This window comes from Mauremys reevesii, linkage group 7 (genome assembly GCF_016161935.1).
Source record: "Mauremys reevesii isolate NIE-2019 linkage group 7, ASM1616193v1, whole genome shotgun sequence".
Lineage (NCBI taxonomy): Eukaryota > Metazoa > Chordata > Testudines > Geoemydidae > Mauremys > Mauremys reevesii.
This window is the reverse complement of record NC_052629.1, coordinates 39,547,891-39,563,898: the sequence shown is the minus strand read 5'-3', so window position 1 is coordinate 39,563,898 and position 16,008 is coordinate 39,547,891. Positions and strand designations below refer to the sequence as shown.

General features: G+C 46.2%; 1 long non-coding RNA gene across 2 annotated transcripts in view; it reads right to left on the bottom strand.

The window, feature by feature from the left end:
* Positions 1–16,008, bottom strand: part of LOC120408992 — an 18,704-nt gene extending 2,696 nt beyond the window's left edge. Inside the window, exons 1-3 of one of the 2 annotated variants that reach the window (XR_005601039.1) lie at positions 14,689–16,008; positions 13,971–14,202; positions 411–458 (exon numbers count right to left, since the gene is read on the bottom strand). This is a non-coding gene — a long non-coding RNA (uncharacterized LOC120408992). The remainder of the gene's footprint in view (positions 1–410; positions 459–13,970; positions 14,203–14,688) is intronic. The other variant, XR_005601040.1, reaches the window with a different exon arrangement.

Below are 16,008 nucleotides of genomic sequence, written 5' to 3'. Positions count from 1 at the left end.
ACATGAGGAAACAAAATCAATTGTTTTGTGGACAAGATGGGATGTTATGGAGCAACAGAGGCAGCTCCATAGTTATAATGGCAATCTACCTCCAAACTTAAGCCCAATTTAAAAAAAAAAAATCACCCAAAAGAAACCAAGTCTTCCTTGCCTTACTCTGGCCAGCCTTTTAAAATGTGCCAAAAATGTATCAAAAAGTGCAAAGCAATATTACAAGGTTATAAAATTCCATCTCCTATTCAAGGAATCCATTTCTAATACAGTGTAACAATAATATACAATATTACTCAGTTACATGCTACATACTATAATTAATGCACAGTTTCTGCATACTCAGAAAACATACATCATGTCATGTGCTGATACATTTCATATCAAACCGATTATGAATATAATATCTTAGTACTTACATTTCCCCCAGAAAAATGTATCTCATGTATCTGAATCTCACAACACCCCTGGAAAGGAAGATAGTAATATCAGTCACAGTTCAAGGCAACTGCACCTGTATCCTCCTCTATGGGACAGGAAGGGCACCCACTCTCAAGCTTCCAGCTCCCCTGGCCATCACCTCTCGAGGCCTGCTTGCTTGCTCTTCAGAGACTGATAGAGTAATTGTCAACAACTTATAAGTTACCATACAGTAATTCCAATACAAGCCATTTTATTCTTAAAATAAAAGCACTACAGAGTAAACATATTAAAACAATAAAAGAACCTACATGCATGCTAATAAGCTTACAAGAGATCCCTTCAACATGGGCTCCAGCAGGTGAGTCCTTCAGACCCCTCGCAAAGGGGTCACAAGTTCATAACAGCCTCACCACTGAACTAGCACCTAGCCTTATGAGCCATAGTAGGTTAAGTCCTTCCAACTCTTCCCTAAGGACTGGGGTGTTCCGTGGACTAGTGGTCCTGTCCGTTTGCTGGATCAGGAAGAAGGTCCTGAGCTTGTTTAAAACCAGGCTATTTATCTAAAAATCCTCTCTCTCTGTGTTGGCCCCTAGATAATCCAGTTTAAACTAGTCTATGTGAGCCTCTCCAGGAAGGTGGCTTCAAAGGGCTGGTAACCAGAGGAATATTAACATACCCCAAGTTACATACAATCTCCCAATAACACAAATAACTGCATTTTAATACGATGGTTCCCAAAGGCATTGATCTTAATTCAGTAATGATTATCTTAATTGCATATCCTGGACAAACCTTATACAAAGTAGTTATATCCTGTCACAGTATCATCTCCATTTTACAAATGGGGAACTGAGGCACAGAGAAATTAAGCCTAAGCTCCACATGGAAGTCTGTGGCAGATCACAGATCTGAACCCAGGTGTCCCAAGTCCTAAGCTGACACACTAATCACTGGACCATTTTCCCTCAGCACATCACCAGAACTTACAAAACTCTGACATAAGTGTATGGTAACCTGAGTCTATTGCTTTTGAAATATGTATTACACCAGGGGTAGGCAACCTGTGGCACGTGAGCTGATTTTCAGTGGCACTCACACTCCCCAGGTCGCTCTGCATTTTATTTTAATTTTAAATGAAGCTTCTTAAACATTTTAAAACCCTTATTTACTTTACATACAATAGTTTAGTTATCTGTTATAGACTTATAGAAAGAGACCTTCTAAAAATGTTAATGTATTACTGGCACGCGAAACCTTAAATTAGAGTGAATAAGTGAAGACTCGGCACACCACTTCTGAAAGGTTGCCAACTCCTGTATTACACTTTGATTCAGCACTATAAAGAATTATCCTGTTCACCTACCAACATTTCCATTACAGAACAAAAGCGAGTGCACACTGGTGACAGATGAAGTATTAAATTATGCCATCAAATCTCTGGCTGCAACCTAATGCTGATTGGATTCAATCCCTAATCCTAAACCTACAAGCTCCCAGCACCAACTCCTTTGTCTGTCTAATTACCACCTATCCAACATGTACATTACCTGTTTCAAAAGGTGTTTGTTATGTTTGCAATTTAATTTTAAGTTGGTAGTTGGCTCTTAAATGAGGGTATATATCTAATATTTGGTCTTAAAACATTATTAAGCCTCACAACAAACCTATAAGGTAATTGTTGTCCCTGTTTTACAGATAAGTAAGATGAGGCACAAAGGGGTTAAGGTCAACATCTTCAGAAATGGTCACTCAGTGCTTCCTTTGTGGGTGGCAAACTGGAGACACCTTATGCCTGATCATCAAATATGTTGAATGCCAGCAGCTCCTATTGACTCCAGTAAGAGTTGGGGGGGATGGGGGGTTGGTTGCCTTTCTAAAAAGCAGGTCCAAACATTTCAAGTTGGGCACCCAAAATCTGTGGTTGCTTTTAAAAACTTTAGCCTAAGTGACTAGCCCAAAGTTGCACAGCAACTCAGCATCAGTTAGAAATAGAACCTAGAAATCCTGAATCTCAGTTGCCTCTTCTAACCATAAGACTTCACCCCCCACTCCTTCTATAAGGAAGAGAAGGTTTGTTTGTTTGTTTTTTAAGTCATATGCAAGTGATATTCAAACCAATGCTGACAGTCTTGTTACTGCAACCAGCAAAACAAGAAGGAAACAAATCAAGCTCTGTATTGTACATGGGTTGTTTGTATATGTGTATAATACCAAAATAGACATGTCTTTCTGTGCTGTTGAGAGGAAGTGAAAAGTTCATGTTGTACTGTATTACAAATGGAACAACATGTTTTTTCTTCCAATGAACACTATACAAAAACAGCAAATACTGTAGGCTTCTTGAAAATAAAAATATGGAAATAGAAAATATTATTTTATCTACTCTAAATGCAGCTTCTTCTTTATAGATTTAAACCCCAAAGTCGCTTGTTTGTGTGGTATGGTTCTACAAGGCACTTGCCTTTGTGGAATCAATGCAGGTGGATGTAGGGGTGGCAGCTGTGGATATAATTAACTATTCCTCATTAATCAGACTAGCTAATTTAGACTGATTTACCTCTGTCCCACACAAACTTGGAGTTCTCTCACATTTATCACTGAAAAAAATGACCATCACACATACTGAATCAGGAAACTGGTCAAGAAACTAATCCCCATATCACAGTGATCACTCTGTGCTATTTTACATCTTGTGTGAACTGCGGAACACAGCATTATGAAGGGGTGGGGAAAAGGCTGTGAAGTGCAATAAAAAGTTTGCAGGAGAAAAAAAACACCTCAAATGTCCTTGTTCAGAGATGTTCTTGGGGTTTCCTGTGGGTGCTACAAGAACATTTTGTACTGACTCAAGCTACACTTCTCTGTACTTCTGTACTTCTCTTTCACCTAGGTCCTAATGCCTGGATACCAAAACTAAATGATAAACCCCAGATCCATAGCCACACACCAAAAGACAAATGAAAAAATGCAGGGTCTGAAAAGTTCTTATATAAATTCAAGAAAATATTCTAACAAATATTCTCAATCAAAGCTCAAACTAAGCTGATATGTGCCAGTGTGGAATATCTGCACTTTTCTCTGTCTTGCTGCCCCACTCCATCTGCACATACACTTAAACTAATACAATTTCTGAAATGCTGGCAGTAGACCACTATGCTGATTTACAGCATATAATCACAGTATTTTCCTGGTGGCTGGCCCCAGTGAAGAGAAGAGACAGCTTATTTCAGACAGCCAACCGTATTACTCCTGCAGCTCAAGGGGCTTGTGTTGCAGAGGGTACCAGGTTTAGTCCCTGCATGAACATGCCCCATGATTTAATACTGCAGCATTCTAGAAATAGGAAATGTTATAAATGTCACCTTGCCCTTAATACTTGGAGAAGGAAAGGCTGTCTGTATAATAAAAACAACCAGATCTGGGAGGGACCTGATTATAGTATGTCCATTCTCCCAACACAGTAAAAGTACAGTTCTGTTATGTAAGTAGATGGGCCCTAATCATACCCATGAAGTGTGCTAATGCCTTAGATAGTCCTCTATGCTAACGAGCAGAACCATGCTAGTCCTCCAACATGATTGGATTTGTAGTGTAGATGAGGGTTTAGAGCAGGGGTCTCAAACATGCGGTCCGCGGAGCTCCCCAGGGCCGCCCAGAGGGGGGGGGCAAAGGGGGCAATTTGCCCCAGGCTCCGCAGGGGCCCCCAAGAGAAAAGCGGAGGCTCCCGCCTCCGCCCCTCTCCTGGAGCCTCGGCACATAGAGCGCCGAGTCTCCGTCCGAGCGCCTGAGCCCCGCCCCGATCCGAGCGGGGAGGGGGCGGGGCTGGGAGCTCTGGGCTGAGCTCGGCTCCCTCCGCTTGGCGTGGAGCTCACAGCCCCGCCCCCTCACCACGCGGCTCTGAGCGGGACGAAGCTCAGGCCTCGCCGGAGACGCGCTCGGGTAAGGGGGGGGAGGGGGAAAGCGGGAGCCGCCGGGGCCTGGGTGGGAAGCGGGAGCCGCCGGGGCCGGGCCGTGGGGTGGGGGAGGGAAGCGGGACCCGCCGGGGCCGGGCCGCCAGGAGGGAGGGGGGAGGAGCGGGGAGCCGCGCGCTTAGGGGAGGAGGTGGAGAAGAGACAGGGCAGGGGCCTCATGGAAGGGGTGGATTGGGGGTGGGGCCAGGGGCAGCAAGGGGGCGTGTCAGTGATGCGGCCCTCGGGCCAATGCACTAGTCCTCATGCGGCCCTCGGGGTCATTTGAGTTTGAGACCCCTGGTTTAGAGCATTCAGTATGGAAGGAGTAAGAACAGGGTGAGGAAGAGAAGCAACAAAGAACAGGAGGTGGGTGGAAAGGAGGTGAAATAGAGGATTGTGATACTGAGGTGGTAGAGGGGAGGAAATATACAATAAGAAGGGGAAGAGTACAACAGAACCTATGGGGAGAGAGGAAAGCACAAAAATTAGAGCAGGAACAGTGCCAACACTGAAGGAAGGGGGAAGGCAAGACAATACAGATAAGCCTGCTTCTCAGCGAGGCAGATACTTTCCAGATGGATTTCATCTCTAATAAAAGGGGAACAAACCCACCCAAATGAATCTGGGGACAAAAAGTCATAGATGAATAGACAGATAAGTGCTTTAATTCATGGGTGGCCTGCCCAGGAGATCTCCTGACAGAGTTCTGCACTTCCATTCAGCAAACCCATATTCTTGCTCCTAAAACAGGGAAGATGGGGGGAGAATGCCAAAGACAGCACTGGGGTGAAGAAGAGGTTGTCCTATACACTGAGTGACTTCAGGCTATTCCTTTTAGCCTGATCAAAGAGTAGCATTAGTGGTCTCCAAAGGGAGACCCCTTCATTTGTTTGGAAGGATGGTTGCTACAATCCAGGGCCTTAGCAATGGGAATTGGTTTGAAAAGGGCAGGAGAGGCAGGACTCTAAGCAAGAACAAGGAGGACATTCCGGGGAAGTAAGCAACTGGCCTTATCTAGTACAGTACTAACGAAGGGCATTATAATTACTGAAACAGAACAAGGGAGGAGACAGAGAAAGGTGCTGGAGTACAAGTTAGACCACTTTCAGTGAAATCCCTGTTAACTGATAAGAGTCATGCCACTATCTACAGAGGGATCTATACAGATTGCAAAATTCTGCAAATACTAACTTAAGCAATGTGCAAGGGGAATACAGAGTGAGAGATGTCCATATGTCTGATTATTTTTACATCAGACCAATTTTACAAGGCTCTCTTTTTGCAGTAGCTTAAGACAATTACCCCATGATGACAGAAAAGCTATATGAACCACCATCTGTCACCAGAGGAGAAGTGGAGAAAAGTCAATGCAGCAAGTATCACCTTTGTCCACACTTTCAACACATACTCTTTAACCCCTTTCCTAAGTCACAAAGATCTTACTGCACTGAACATTTGTAACAGGTAACTTGCCAATTGCTTAAATTCCAGAAGACAGCGTGTCTTCACCTTCAAGATTTGACCTTTGTGGTCAAAAGTTTCCACCCTGACATTTTTTTCCCCATAATCACAAACTGTTATATTTCTCTTTGCTGTTTCAGCATCAGAGTAAAAGATTCAGGCACAGAAATGATGCATGTAGGAAAATAACTGAGTCTTGTTGCTTTATTTCACTCACTTTGCTGACACTAGTTTATACTCCAAAAACTGGAGGGTCAAACAAACAAAAGAGACCAGCTCCAATAAGCATAGTAAAAGGCATATTCTTGCTCCTCTGATGGGAGCATGGAAGCCAGCGCTGCAGCCTCTGAACAAAGTTTGGGGTATAGACAGCAGTGGCGGCAGCAGCTCTTTAAACTCCCTCTCAGCTGCAGTCCCATCAAGGGCTGAACCTCCTGGCTGCTTAAAGGCCCAATTATGTTTCTATTTAAGTCAGTGGGAGTTTTCTCTGTTGACTTCAATGGGAGCAGGATCAAGCCCCTCATTTGTTCGTTACTTGCAGCAGCTCTGGAACTGGTTGTACTAAAGGCAGAGGATTCCTCTGTGAGGAAGAACTTCTGCTGCACACACTGCCTGCTGGCTGGGATAACAGCAGGGTCTCATAGACTTTAAGGCCATAAGGGACCATTGTGATCATCTAGTCTGACCGGCACATGGCAGGCCACAGAACCTCACCCACCTACACCAGTAAAAGATCCATAACCTCTGGCTGAGTTACTTAAGTCCTCAAATCTTGATTGAAAGACTTTAAGTTACAGAGAATCCACCATTTACACTAATTCAAATGAGCACATAACCTGTGCTCCATGCTGCAGAGGAAGGTGAATCTGCCAATCTGACCCATGGGGGAAGTTCCTTCCTAACCCCAAATATGGCAATCAGTTAGATCAGCAGTTCCCAAACTGTGGGTTGTGACCTTAAAAGGGGTCGTGCCATCAGCAGATGGTTTGCAGCAATCCCTAATGCACAGAGGATGTCATTTTATTCCACACAGCGTGGCCTCACATGTACGATGTGCACAAGGTCACAATGCATAGAAGACACCAAATGTCATCCTGCACACAGCATGACCTCACACACAGTATACATATGAGCTCACAATGTGTGAAGGATGATGCCATTTTGTAGAACAAAATGGCATCCTCCATGAGGCATTACCTCACATGTATAGTGTCTGCGAGGTCACGCTGTGCAGAGGATGCCATTTTGCTCTTCAAAATGGTGACCTCCGTGTTGTCTGGGGTCCTGGCAGGAAACACTTTATTAAAATGGGGTTGTGCCAGCAAAAAGTTTGGGAACCCCTGAGTTAAACCCTAAGTATGTCAGTGAGACTCACCAGCTAGACACCTGGGAAAGGATTCACTGTAGTAACCTCACAGCCCTCCCCATCTAGTGTCCCATGTCTGGCTGCTGGAGGTATTTGCTATTAGCAGTCACAGATGGGCCACATGCCAATTTCATCATACCACCCTTCCATACATTTATCAAGCTCAAGTCTTGAAACCAGCTAGGTTTTTTGCCCCCCACTGCTCCCCTTGAAAGACTGTTCCAGAACTTCACTCATCTTAATGCTTATCAGCTATAAACTGCTCTGGTGAGTCCCAAACTTCCCCACCACTCAAGCATTGTGTGTGAGAGTCTCCAGGATCCTGCTTTACACAGGGCCAGATTAAGATAATTTAGATCTCTCTCGACCTCTGCCCCTCACCCTCCAAATAAGCAACTGAAATACTTCAGAATCAGGGGCAGATGGGACTAATAACCATCTGTGCATTTCTGAACACAGAGAAGCTACAAATAGAGAGACTTGTGAAGTCTTGGTTCTCAGAACATGACCTGGTCATGCACAAGGGCTTTATGTGGTCAGCCAATCTGTGAATAATTATCCTCTTTTTGAATGAAACCACTACAAGAAGGATCAGGGAACCTTACCCAGCCTATTTTTTTAAACATAAAATCCAGTTCAAATTGTGAGTTTGGAATTAACTCTTCAGCTGTCTGAGGAAGGACAGCACTACCAATCAAACAAACTAGCATTCAATGTATTTGCTGGAATTTTTTATACCTTGTTCCTTAAAATACATTTGACCAAATCCTTAAAATACAGTTGACCAAATCCTTCTCTGTTACACCCAGGCAGCAATTCTGGTTTACAGGCAGCTGTTTGGGTGTAAGAAATAATGGAAGAATCTGGCCCAAGAAGGCTTTTTAAAGGAGAGAAGCCTGAAATTCCACACACAGAGGTTGGGGCACACACCAAACCCAAGTGCAAGAATCTGAGGGGCCCCATCATAAAAATGTACGGCTTAAAGGGACCTCAAGCGGTCAACTAGTCCAGTCCCCTGTGCTGAGGCAGGACCAAGTACACCTAGACTATCCCTGGCAGACATTTGTTTCATCTGTTCTTAAAAATCTCTGAGGGGAATTCCACAAGCTCCCTTGGAAGTCTATTCCAGTGCTTAACTATCCTTATATTAGATTATTTCCCCCTAATATCTAATCTAAATCTCCTTTGCTGCATCTTAAACCCATTACTTCTTATCCTGCCTTCAGTGGTCATGGAGAACAATTGATCATCATCCTCTTTATAACAACAGTCTTCAAATATGTTAATGGCTATCAGGTCCCCCCCTCAGTCTTCTTTTGTCAACACTAAACATGAACAGTATTTTTTTAAAGCTTTCCTCATAGGTCATTTGTTGTTCTCCTCTGGACTCTCTCCATTTTGTCCATATCTTTCTTAAAGTGTGGCATCCAGAACTTATGCAGTGCTCCAGCAGAGGCCTCACCAGTGCTTAGTAAAGTGGACAATTATCTCCTGTGCTTTATATACAACACTCCTGTTAATACATCCCAGAATGATATTAGCCTTTTTTTGCAACTGCATCACATTGTTGAGTCATTCAGTTTGTGATCCACTATAAACCCACATCCTTTTCAGCACTACTACTGTCTAGCCAGTCATTCCACAGTTTGTAGATGGGGATTTGATTGTTTCCTTTCTGACTGAAGTATTGTGCTCTTGTTTTTATTTAATTTCATCTTTTTTATTTCAGACCAATTTTCCAATTTGTCAAGATCATTTTAAATTCTGTCTTCCCAAATGCTTGCCATGCTTCTCCCCTTGTGTCATCTGCAAATTTTGTAAGATGACTCTCCACTCCATTATCCAAGCCATTAGTGAAAATAGTGACTAGCATTGGACCCAGGACTGACCTCTGTGGGACCCCACTAGATACATCCCCCAGTTTGTCAGCAAACCATTAATAACTACTCTCTGAGTACGGTCCTTCACCTGGTGTTGCACCCACCTTATAGCAATTTCATCCAGACCACCTTTCCCTACTTTATTTGTGAGAATGTGATGTGACTGTGTCAAAAGACTTACTAAAATCAAGATACATTATGTCTACTGCTCTCCCACCACCAGGCCAGTAACCCTGTCAAAAGAGGAAATTAGGTTGGTTTGGCATGATTTGTTCTCGACAAATCCATGTTTCCTATTACTTACCCACACTATTATCCTCTAGGTTCTCACACACTGATTGCTTAATACTGTAATCTGTTCCAGTATCTTGCCAGGTATCCAAGTTAGGCTTCCCTAGGTCCTGTTTGTTCTCCCTTTTAAAGATAGGTATTATGTTTGCCCTTCTCTAGTCCTCTGGGACCTCACATGTCCTCCATGAATTCTCAAAGATAACTACTAAAGGTTCCAAGATTACTTCAGCATCCTAGGGGTCATTTAATTAGGCCCTCCTGACTTCACTATATCGAATTTATCTAAATATTCTTTAACCTGTTCTTTCCCTATTTTGGTTTGCAATCCTTCCCCCTTGTTGTTAATTGTGCTAAGTATCTGGTCACCATTAATATTTTTAGTGAAGACTGAAGCAAAATAGATATTAAACACCTCAGCCTTCTCCATGTCGTAAGTCATTAAGCTCTTCTTTCCCACTAAGTAGAGGGCCTGCACTTTCCTTCACCTTTTTGCTCCTAATGTGTTACAGAACCTCTTATTTCCTTTTATGTTCCTTGGTAGGTACAGCTCCTTTTGTGCCTCAGGCTTTTGTGCATTAGCCTTTGTCCCTACAAGCTTGTGCTATACTTTTGTATTCCTGCTTAGCAACTGGTCCAAGTTTCTACTTTTTTCTAGAATTACTTTTAGATTTTCAGGTCATTAAAGAGCTCCTGATTGAGCAGATACCACGGGCGGAGGGTATAATAGGCCAGGGAAGTCCTCACCTTTCCTGGCGCTGCCGTCGACCCGCCACCAGGGCAGCGGTGGCCCCAACCCTTCCCCGAGACCCCCACTGCCTCCTCCACTCCACACCCCCACGTCCCTACTGCTTGCCGTGTCCCTCCTCCTCGGGCAATGGGGCCAATGGCACAGCTGGGGGTGGGACCTTCAGGGGCAGGAAGAGCTGGTGCTAGGGGGCTGGCAGCCCAGCCCGATAGGCACTAGGTGACCAGGGGGAGCTGGCGGCCCGGTCCGACTCTGGTGGGGGACCATTGGGGCAGGGAGGCTGGCAACCTGGACCAGCCTGGCGCTGGAGGAGGCCGGCGGCTTGGCCCGATTCTGGCTGGGGAGAAGGCAGCTCAGCCTGGTGCTCAGAGGGGGGGCATTGGTTCGGGGGGGTCCAGTAACAGTGGCTTGGCCCGATGTGGCTGGGGCCAACGGGCTTGCCTCCCCAAAGCTGGAGTTCACCCATCGCCATTACTATTCTTCTATTCTAAAACTTTTATCACTGGTGTTGCTGTCCTCTGGACTCTCTCCACTTTGTCCATAGCTTACATCTGTTCTTCCTATCTTTCCTTCATATCTATATAGTTTGGTGTTGTGCCTTTAATACTGTCTCTTTGAGAAACAGGCAGCCCTCCTGAACTCTTCTATTAGATTTTCTTCCCATGGGACCTTACCTAGCAGTTCTCGGAGTTTATCCTGCTGCTCTCACTCCTTCCTTTCCTCAGACTCATGACATCTAGCATTTCATGAATACTTTTACCCAAATTGCCTACCACCTTCAGATTCGCAACCAATACCTCTGTTGGTCAAAATCAAATCCATCAATAATTTCTCATTGCAGATCAAAGGTTACACAGAGCTGCACAATCTACTGTGAGTGACACTGCATTTTGGTACCAGAAGTGTGTGAAGCTTAAGAGCATAAGAATGGCCATACTGGGTCAGACCAATAGTCCATCTAGTCCAGTAAGCTGTCTTCGGGCAGTGGCCAATGCTTCAGAGGGAATGAACAGAACAGGTAATCACCCTGTCGCCCATTCCTAGCATCTGGCAAACAGAGGCTAGGGACACTTCACAGCATGGTTTTGCATCCCTGCCCATCCTGGCTAATAGCCATTGATAGATCTATCCTCCATCAACTTAACTAGTTATTTTTTGAACCCGGTTATAGTCTTGGCCTTCACAACATCCTCTGGCAAAGAGTTCCACAGGTTGACTGTGCATTGTGTGAAGAAATACTTCCTTGTGTGTGTTTTAAACCTGCTGCCTATTAATTTCATTTGATGACCCCTAGTTCTTGTGTTATGAGAGGGAGTAAATAACATTTCCTTATTTACTTTCTCCACACCAGTCATAATTTTATAGACCTCTATCATATCCCCTCTTAGTTGTCTCTTTTCCAAGCTGAAAAGTCCCAGTCTTATTAATCTCTCCTCATACAGAAGCTGTTCTGTACCCCTAATCATTTTTCTTGCCCTTTTCTGTACCTTTTCCAATTCCAATATATCTTTTTTTGAGATGAGGTGACCAGATCTGTACACGGTATTCAAGATGTGGGCTATCAGGGTTCATTACCCCTCAGGGGGTCGTGAGGTTATTACGTGGGAGGTCACAACCCATCAGCCTCCACCCTCAAAACCCTGCTTCACCTCCAGCATTTATAACAGTGTTAAATATAAAAAATGTGTTTTTAATTGGGGGGGGGCACACTCAGAGGTTTACTTTGTGAAAAGGGTCACCAATGCAAAAGTTTGAGAACCACTGATTTATATGGAGGCAATATGATATTTTTGTCTGATTATCTATCCCTTTCTTAATGATTCACAACATTCTGTTAGCTTTTTGACTGCCTCTGCACATTTTTTCAGAGATCTATCCACAATGACTCCAAGATCTCTTTCTTGAGTGGTAATAGCTAATTTAGACCCCATCATTTTATATATAGTAATAGCAAAGGCCCCGAAGAGGGGTCTGTTCTGCTAGGTGTCCTATAAACACACAGAAAAAAAAGCTGCCCTGCTCTGCTGAATTTACAGCCTGAGGTCCCAATCCTGCAAATGTTTAAGCACGAGTAACTTTATGCATGTGAGTAGTTCCACTGACTTATGCTGTGCATGGAAGTACAGTATTGGGAATTGTGACTGCACAAGCCTCGACATGGCCAAGAATACACTATTTTACTGCATTCCAGACTGCTGCCCGGCTCAGGGAGAGTGTTTGACACCTCACTGAAGAGCATTAAAAGCCAGGACAAAGCAATCTAGGGCCACTGACTCTCTCCCATGTACTGGCCTACCACCATGGAACAATAGTTTCTCTATACAGGGGCCCACAAGAAGGGGCAAGAACAACTCATGGGGCGGGAGCAGATAGCACCATGAGGCTCTATTTAAATGTAAAGATACTGTGGTTAAGAAATTTCTTTGCTAAGCCTATATTCCTTGCTTTTCTGCTACGTTGTCCTTGAAGGGGTCAAACTAGAAACTCAAATCACAGCCTAGGTCAGGGGTGGGCAAACTTTTTGGCCCAAGGGACACATCAGGGTTGCACAACTGTATGGAGGGTGGGTAGGGAAGGCTGTGCCCCCACCCCGTATCTTTCCCCTCCCATTTCCTGCCCCCTGACTGCCCCCCCTCAGAACTCCCAACCCATCCAACCCCCCCTGCTCCTTGTCCCCTGACCACCCTCTCCCAGGATCCCTGCCCCCTATCCAACCCCCCTGCTCCCTGTCCCCTGACTGCCCTCCTGACCCCTAGCCACATCCCCACCTCCTGACAGGACCCCCAGGACTCCCACTCCCAACCCTCCTTGTTCCCCATCCCCTGACCACCCCCCCAGAACCGCCGCCCCAACCAACCGCCCCTCCTCCTGACTGCCCCCAGGACTCCCTGCTCCCTTACCCAACCCCACTCCCCGCTCCCTTACCAGCAGCAGGAGCTCGCAGCCGCAACACCCAGCCAGAACGAGCTGCATTCCCCACACTGCCCAGCGGGAGCAGCGGGCCAGAGCACAGCCCGCGCAGTGGCATGGCTGCGGGGGAAGGGGGACAGTAGGAGAGGGGCCGGGGACTAGGCTCCCTGACCGGGACCTCAGGGGCCGGGCAGGACAGTCCTTTGGGCCAGATGTGGCCTGTGGGCCGTAGTTTGCCCATGTCTGGCCTAGGTGGAGCTCTAAGGGAGCATGTATAAACAACTAAGGAGCTTGGTAGGTCTCAGACACTGATTTCGAGGGTGATGGCACTCCATGTCCCGAAGAAGTCATCAGACACGGGGTCTGAGGCTAGGAGTGTGCCCTCCGGGCCTAGAAAAAAACAACTAGATACTATTCCGACCCAGCTGAAATGAAAGCTGGGGGGACATGGACACCAAGCAATGTGGGCTGGTGACTGTACAGTGGGGTACTGAATCAATTTGGAACAATACTTGTCTGCTGCATGACATACTGTGCCATATATGTCAGCCATGTCATCGACAAGAATAGCTATCCTATCTTTCACATCACCAACCAAGACCCTTCTGTCCACTTTGTTAGCTTTCTTTCCTTGTGAATCAGGGCAAATTCAACATTCAGTCTATCTGCGATTGAAGTAAGTAACCCTTTTTGCTCCACCTGCAAAACTTGTGGGTGGCGTTCTGGAGAATGTCTCCTTTTTTTTTCCACTCTGACTTCTGATTTGTCACATCTTTTCTGAAAGATGGCACATCCACCAGCATAGTGATCCCAACCATGCTGCCCGAGACCAAACCTAGTGCAGGGTTGAAAATAAAATGCAGCCAGATACCAAAACTACACCTACTTAGCCACAATAACCAGAAAAGCTTAGCACCCACAAAGAAACAAACACAGCAAAGAAATGCTCTTACCTTTCTCTATCAGGATAACTTTGGGGATTTTGCTGGCTGGCCGGCCGGCTTTGAGGTATTAGTATTCATGGGGACTGGCTGGGCAGGGTGTCTCCCTTCAGGCTCACTGCTGGCAAACTGCCTCTGTGCTGTCCTGCCCCTTGTTTTTATTTCCCTATGAATCCCCTTAATTTGAGGGTGGGGGAGCAGTATTTTGAAAATTTTCCCTCAGTGCCAGTTCGAGGCTTGAAATCTGAAAGCACGTTAAAAATGTATATGGCAATGAGGTCCATAGAAGTACAAACACACCCAACAGTGACAGACCTGGGTGACTGCAACAGGGATAAGTCAAAGAAAGGACAGGAAACTCAACACTCTCTTGGGCACCTCTGCACTTCCAATCTCCCCCCCCTTTAGTCCCTCTTTTTCTCTTATTTTCTTGTTATTTTTTAAATTACACTTGTCTCTTGCTTCAAACTCATCAATTTCAACCTCTGTACACCTCCCCTCTGCTTTATGTAGGTTCTACATTGCTCCGCACAAGTCTTGACTTGCTGCAAGTCTTCAGAGCACTTAGTATACCATCAGTGCACTATATAAATACAGTGATAACCATCTCTCCTTTCCCCTGTTGTCTGACTCCCCTTTATTCACTTCATTTTTCAACATATGTTTGCATGTTCCTGTGTCTGGCTCTCCCTTCCTTGCTGCTTCTCTTATATTACCCACCCACACCAACCTGTGCTGGCCATCTCCAACAGTCTGTTTCCCCTGGGCCATCCACATTTCTTATCATGTTCAGGGCTCTCCTCCCTCCAGCTCCTCTTCAACCCCACCTAACCCTGGTAGTTGGGCTTGCTTTCTTCCTTTCCCCATCATGGCAGCTGGGCTCCTCCCTTTCCCCAGCCTCCCCTCCTCTGTGAACTGGCTTGGTGGTACTCAGCAGGATCCTACCATTCAAAGCTATTCACAGTTTGAGCTGCACCTTTGGGCTCCTTTCCTAATCTGCTGCATGCACAGCCTGAGGCTGTTCCTTGGAGTTCTTGTGGCTCCCGCCTGCAGGCACCATATGGCTGCAGGTAGGGGACAGGTCTTTGCATTCACTTGCAGGATACATCTTAGGGTGTTTCCCGTATCTGAATTATGTGATATGCCCTGTTGGCCTTGCAGCCCTGCACGAGCTATATACTCCCTAACGATTGAAGCTTGGGCTCTGTTTGTGCTCCTTTCCCCAGCCACATACACTCCTTAGGCAGGCTGTATCCTGGACCCCACCCCTTCCATTCATGGGCAGCTTTGAAGCGACTACAGCAACTGACTGCAGGGAAAGAGGCGCTAGGAACGTATTTTATGTATTTCTGTACGTCTTAATGCGACTTAATAGCTGGGAAACAATCGGCACCAGGTGACCAGCCAACTCTCCACAAACCCCAGCAAGTGCTGCCCGGCCTACGAAGGTTGGCATGGGAGTATTTACTAACTAGCTCTCCTCCAGCGCAAATCTGTAGCGCTCACGGGTTCCCCCCTTTGTACAGAGTGAAACCGAAGCACAGCTGCTCCCTGGGCTCCTCCTATCTGTCCACTCCTAGGCCTTAGCTCTCCGGCACGGCGTGCTGCATTCCCAGCTCCCCGGCACCGCCTGGTGCCCCCCAGCTATTCTCTAACTCCTGCCGCTGTCGGGGAGCGCCCTTGCCTGGCCCTACGGCCGCACGCAGTTCATCGGAAGGTGCCCTCCCTGCACCGCCCTCTCCGACAGCAGCTGATCTTCCCGAGGCGCTTGTTACTGTCTCCGCCTCCTGTCGGCCTGATGAACCGCCGGCAACCCCCTGCCCCTGCTTCTCAGCAGGCTTGCAAAATCGCTGAGCTCAGCATGTCTGCTCCAGGGGCCCGTGCGGACGGCCCGTCCCCTGTGCAAATCCCCTCCCTCCCAAGGAATACGCCTTGGATGGCACGTTCCTGCGCAAGAGTGCGCTTAACCCTTTGCAGGGACAAAGCGCCTGCCTTGTGCTGCACGCAACGCTTCAGTGTGGGCACGTTTAAAGACCAGTTCTGCCTCAGA